General features: G+C 51.3%; 1 long non-coding RNA gene across 1 annotated transcript; it reads right to left on the bottom strand.

Annotated features, from left to right (window-relative positions):
* Window positions 1-574: 574 nt before the first annotated feature.
* On the bottom strand, window positions 575-1,777 carry LOC123439849. The gene is made up of 2 exons (XR_006630196.1): window positions 1,399-1,777; window positions 575-1,276 (listed from the first exon to the last, which is right to left on the bottom strand). It is a non-coding gene; the product is annotated as an uncharacterized LOC123439849 (long non-coding RNA).
* Between the last annotated feature and the right edge of the window lie 4,421 nt (window positions 1,778-6,198).

Here is a 6,198-nt window from a genome sequence, read left to right as displayed (position 1 = left end):
GATCCACCGATGCCAGGCGGTTTCCCCGCCGGGCCACCTCAGTCCAGCCAGGATCCGGCCCGGAAATGGCAACCTCGACCTCCGAGGAGTCGACGATGATGGACTTGACGCGCGGGGCTTGAATGCGCCCGGTCTCCGCTGGGACAGGGGAGGGAGCCAGATCCCGCGGATCTCGTCCCATGCCCATCATCGGTGATGAGGAGGAGGCGCGGGGCGGACCGCCGGTTGCAGCATAGGAGCACTCTCCTCGGAGCAGGAGCCTCGGCGCGGGAGCCGGATCTGGCAGCAGGCGGTGAAGTACCCGGGGCGACGCAGGGGACGCAGGCGACGAACCACGGGGCGGTGTGGCGTCGCGCGGACCGGCGCCTGGAGGGGTCGGGGGAGCCGGCGGACCGCCGGGGATTGGCCTGCCCCGGCCGGTCATAAGTGCTTGGTGGGTGGCCGCCGCGGCCGGAGTGGCCAGCGGCGCCGGGTGGGGGTGTGGGTGAGCTCAGAGCCGAGGGAGGGTATCCGCTAACATAATGTTTCTCAACGGAATAAAAGTGAACCTCTCAAAAAAAAATGAACCACTCGATAAAAATTAACACACAGTTAGCTCGCATCACACATATCCGTTAGCAATCAAAAGAACCATGCTGCTGGCTGCCGAACCACGTGTAAGTCGCCGACGAGCTGCATGATGTCGACGTCCGTACTGCATCTCGTCCAACGCAGCACACACAACATCAGTTTTTTCACAGGGTACAACGAGCTCCCTTCTCTGCCACCGGGGACGAGCTGCACGCCAACGACTGCAGAACGACACAATGCCTAACCAAGGGTCCGCGGCGCACTCCATGCTAGATCCGCCCGTACTGCATCTCGTCCAACACAGCACACACAGCATCTGTTTTTTCAAAGGGTCTGATGAGCTCCCTTCTCTGGCACTGGAGACGAACTGCACGCCAACGACTATAGAACGACACGACGCCTAACCAAGGGTCGACGGTCCACTGCATGCCAGATATGCGCGCACTGCATCCCAACAATGCGCGCACTGCAGGCGTCGCCAGAGTGATGTGGATCTGGAGCTCGGAGTAGCCCGTCGCCCACTCGCGATGACTCGATGTATCGGCGTCGGTGCACGGTGGTTGCGTGGAGGTGAATGGGAGCGGAGCCTCCGGGGAATGCATAGGCAACGCGACCCTCGATTCCGTGGTCGCTGGAGCCCATTGTCCGTCGGCACCAGCGACGCGTCCGTGCCCGCCTGGATGATGAAGTTCTCGAATGTGATGCTCTGTTTCGTTTAATTTCCACCAAAAATCAATCGTTAGTTCCAGAAACAAACGCATCAAGCAAGAACAAGAACTCATGGCCATGGACCGACCAAGAAGCAAGAGCTGAGAGAGAAGAAGGTACCTTCATGGAGATCTACGGTTTCTAGGAGTGGCTAGTGCCCCAGAGCACGAGGGCGAAGAAGGTGAAGAGCACGACGAAGTCGCCGACAAAGATGTGGTAGTACTTTCACCGCTTGGGCATGGGGCAGCGTTGGTCCTCCTCGTCGAGCAACCTCTCCTCCTCGATGACCCCGATCTCCTGCCACCCCTTCTCCTCCCGCGCTCCCTTCCAGCCCGTTGACTTGTCCTTGTGGTGGGCGCCGTGGGAGAAGCGGCTGGAGGAGGAGTCGCGTCCGACGGAGGAGTGTGAATGGCGGGGCACACCATGGGGCTGAGCACGGGGGTGGTGTGCATCGACGTGGCGGGATGGAAGGGGGAGGTCATGGGATGAAGGAGCGCCGGGAGAGAGATGAGTAGCCGTGGTAGGCAGAAGGTGAAGAGGGCAAAATCGACAAAAATGACCCGTGGAGGGAAAGAAATCACGGAGTGACCCCTCAGGAAAAATATTTTACCCGGCTGACCCTTTTGTGTGGCGCCCGACACCTAGGCGCCACACTACACTGTGTGACGCCTAGCCGTTCGGCGCCACACCCCCCGACCACCTGGTAGGGAGGGCCCACCCTCCAGGCCGTGTGACGCCTAAGCCTCAGGCGTCACACATTGTAATGTGTGACGCTGAACGCTTAAGCGCCACACATTGACTTAACTGGCCACGGGCCAGCCCCCCTCCCCACCCCCTCCTCATTCCCCTCCACCAGCCCCCTCTCCCAGCCACTGGCCCCTCCCTCAAATCTTTCTCTAAATCATCAAATCTGAAGGTTTGGACCGGGCATTTGTTGTCCAATCACTCTCCTAAGGTAATCCCCACCTCTCCCCTCATTCTCATCCAAAGAAAAATCTTTTGTGGTCTTTTTTTTTTTTTGCAAATTTGAGGAAACCCTAGTTTTTCATGAAATGTGGGATGTATATGATATTGTTGTATTTGTTTGTATGTTAGGGCAAGGGGTATGATGGGGTTAGGATTAGGGTTATTTGGATGTTTGCATTATGGTTGTTTTAGGGTTAGGCTAGGGTTAGGCTATGGTTAGGCTAGGGTTAGGGATGTTTGGTTGTGTTAGGGTTATGATGAGGTTAGGCTTATTTGGAAGTTAGGCTAGGGTTATTGTATTTGTATGATTGCTTATAAAAAAAGTTATATGTTTTGTTGTTTAGGTATGGGAAAAACATGTGTTTATGTTCATCACGTGGACAAGGATGCCTTTTTAAAAGGCAATATTGATCCGGACCCGGATGAGCTTGACATGGTGTTCGATTTGTGTCCTAGCTATGGTGAACTGTTGGAACAAGTCCGAAAGGATTTGAATTGGATGGACCCTAGTGATGTAGTTGAGTTTGATGGTAGGCATAATGTGGGATTCGGAATGCACATTCGTTGGAAGACCATGCGTGTCAACTCCGAGCAACGTTGGCTTGCATACAAGGATACGGTGGCCGAATCACTAGACAAGGCTCTAGAGTTATTTGCCATCAAAACAAATGTTCCTAACTTGTTGGATTTGAACCGGGTTGCCTCTTCGATTGTTGAAGCTATTCCTGCACCCATCAACGAAGAGGCCAACATTGAACCTCTTTCTTGTGTCGATGAGGCCAACGAAGAGGTCAACATTGAACATGAACCATTGATAGAGGCTAATGATGAGCACGATGATGATGAGAATGATGGTAATGTTCTTCATGACAACAATCTTGGTGATTTGGACAAATATAATTTGCAAGAGACAATGGACCATTCTATTCCGTACTCACGTGGCTATGCCTCTGAGTCTGACGATGAGGGTCCCGATGAAGAAGTTGATGAGGAAGGGTTCACGACAAAGGAGGCTGAAGCTTTCATGAAGGTATTAAAGCGTGATCACCGGACACCATTGTTCGAGGATCTTAGCCTTGCGGATGAAGCCGTGGTTGATGGAGGCGAAGGCATATTGTTTGGAGTTAGGCCACCTTCTCATCGGGACACACATGGGAAGAATATTATTCGCCGGGGTCAAAGTTCGAAACATTCTTTGAACTGAAGATGTGGTTGGATGAATATTCTGTTACGCATTATAGGCCACACAAAGTTGTTCATTCAAACATGAAGCTGCGTTACATGGTTGCATGTGAGGATAGAGGGTGTCCTTGGATTGTCCGTGCAAGACCATGGAAAGGAGGGCCAGGATGGAACATTGTCAGTTGTATGCCTCACATGTGTCGAGGCAAGAGGGTTGATGGTGCCCTTTCGTCGCAAAGCCATAGACAACTCACCTCCGAGTTCATCGCTTATAGGATTTCCAACTCCATCTCCTCTCTTCCTACAATGAGCATAAAAAGCGTACAAGACCTTGTGAAAGCCCTCTTTCACTACGAGGTGAAATATGGTAAGGCATGGAAAGCAAAGCAAGCCGCATTCAAGATGTTGTATGGTGATTGGGAGGAAGCATACAACCGCATACCTAGGTTGTTGGGAGCTATTGCCCACACTAACCCGGGCATGGTTCATGTGGTCGAGCCGTATGGGGAGAAAACAAGGATTCTGAATGGAAATAGGGTCCGCGTATTTGGCCGTGCATTTTGGGCATTTGAGCAATGTGTGAGGGCTTTCCAGCACTGTCGTCCTATCATCTCCATCGATGGCACGTTTTTGACCGGACAATTCAAGGGCACTTTGTTGGTTGCAATAGCAAGTGAGGCCAATAACCGGTTGATGCCTTTGGCTTTTGCTTTGGTTGAGGCAGAGAACAATGTTAACTGGGAATGGTTCTTGCATATTTTGAGAACCAAAGTATTACCGTTTGAGAGGGAAATATGTGTCATATCGGATCGCCATCAAGGCATACTTAACGCGGTTGACATTGTCATTCCCGGCCATGCTCCTTTGCATCATCGATGGTGCATGAGGCATTTCTTTGCAAACTTCTACCGGGCATGTGGTAGCAAGGAGTTGGCGGATGATCTTCAAGATTGTTGTCAAGCATTTTCGGACAAACGATTTGCAAGATTGTACAATGCTTTGCTTGTAAACAAAAAACTTGATGCAGGTGGGCTTGAGTTTCTGAACAGGCACATTGAACTTCGGGCCAAGTGGGCACGAGCTTATGACGAAGATGGCCGAAGATATGGTCAAATGACAAGTAACATGGCAGAATGCTTCAACCGGGTGTTGAAGGGTGTCCGTGCGTTGCCGGTGACGGTAATAGTTCAATACGCATTCAACAAGTTGAGAGCATACTTTCTAAAGTACTCGCAAGAAATAGATGATCAGATTGCAGGAGAGAACAAGAAAAAGTATAAGTACCAGTTTCCTCCAAAGGTTGACAAATGGATGGTATTTCAATCACGGAAGGCTGACTCCCAAACGGCTACCCTGTACAACAACGAGGATTGGACATACCAAGTGAATGAGCCCGGAGGAACGACAAACGATGGCCAGCAACACGGAAACAGGGCGTTCAAGGTATCTTTATCCTTGTGTGATTGCTCTTGTGGGAGGCCAAGGTTGCTTCATCTCGCATGCTCGCATTTGTACACGGCAGCTCGCAGTAGGAATGTGGTCGTCAACCATCCACTAACCGTGAGGGAGTCCGAGTTCTCGATCATGACCACGAAGCATACATGGGCTCCTAGATTTGAACCATGCTTTGACCAATCACAATGGCCGGAGTATCATGGAGTACAACTATGGCCCGACCCAGAGTGGAAGGTTGTGAAACTGGGAAGACGAAAGACAAATCATTTTAGAGGAGACATGGATGGATGGGGCCATGGTGGTGGCAGAGAAATGGGGAACAACCAATTCCAAGAGCCTACTGAGAGATCACATTGTGGAGATTGCGGTGTAACAGGGCACAACACAAGAAGGTGTACGACGCGAAAGAAGAAGTCCAAAAACAATGATTCCAGGTCAAGCCAACCAAGTCCTAGCCAACCAAGTCCTAGCCAACCAAGTTCAAGCCAACAAGGGACGGGTCAAGGAAGCACGAGCCAACAAGGGACGTGTCAAGCAAGCACAACCCAACAAGTTCCTACTCAACATGTTCCTAGCCGACTTGGGCTTACTAGAGGACGTGGTGCTAGAGGCAGTGGTGGTGGTAGAGGCAGGGGTGCTGCTAGAGGCAGGGGTGGGATAGGTCGTGGTGGTGCTAGCGGCAGGGGTGAGATAGGTGGTGGTGCTGCTAGAGGCAGTGGTGGGATAGGTGGTGGACTTACTAGGATTGGTATGCGTGGATACCTACGAGGACCATTTTCGTATGTCACATATTTGACTTATCTTTATCATGTTGTTTTTCATGCTCCTTTGTGTGTTATTTTACTAACTATGAGCTTTGATGCCTGTTTTGTAGGTATGGCCACTTCTCAACCCAACAAGGCAAAAGGGGAGTGGGGGAGGAGAAGGATGCAACCAGTGAGGAGCAGCGGTTGATGGAGAGGGCTGCAAAGAAGTTGAGAGAGGAGGATGCAGCCGAACCGCGAAAGAAGAAGGATGAGGAGCATAAGGCAAAGATGGATGAGGAGTGGCAAATGTTCCTTGAGCGCCGGAGATATGAGGCTAGGATAAAGGAGAATGACAGGAAGACACTAGAGAAACGTAAAAAAGAAAATGAAGCTAACTTTAAGAAGATGTGGGCAGAGGTCGCAGCAAAGAGAGAGCGGGGGCATCAACGCTTCACGGAGAGGGTTAAGGAAGAGGCTTCAAAAATGTGCAAAAGGGACGAGGAAGAGGAAGAAGAGAGGAAGAAGAAGAAGGGAAAGGGGCCTTGCTCGACCCAATAGAGACGGATGCTTC

Source organism: Hordeum vulgare, chromosome 3H (genome assembly GCF_904849725.1).
Source record: "Hordeum vulgare subsp. vulgare chromosome 3H, MorexV3_pseudomolecules_assembly, whole genome shotgun sequence".
NCBI classification, from domain to species: Eukaryota; Viridiplantae; Streptophyta; class Magnoliopsida; order Poales; family Poaceae; genus Hordeum; species Hordeum vulgare.
Note: the sequence above shows the minus strand (reverse complement) of the source record. Positions and strands in the feature narration are given on the sequence as shown.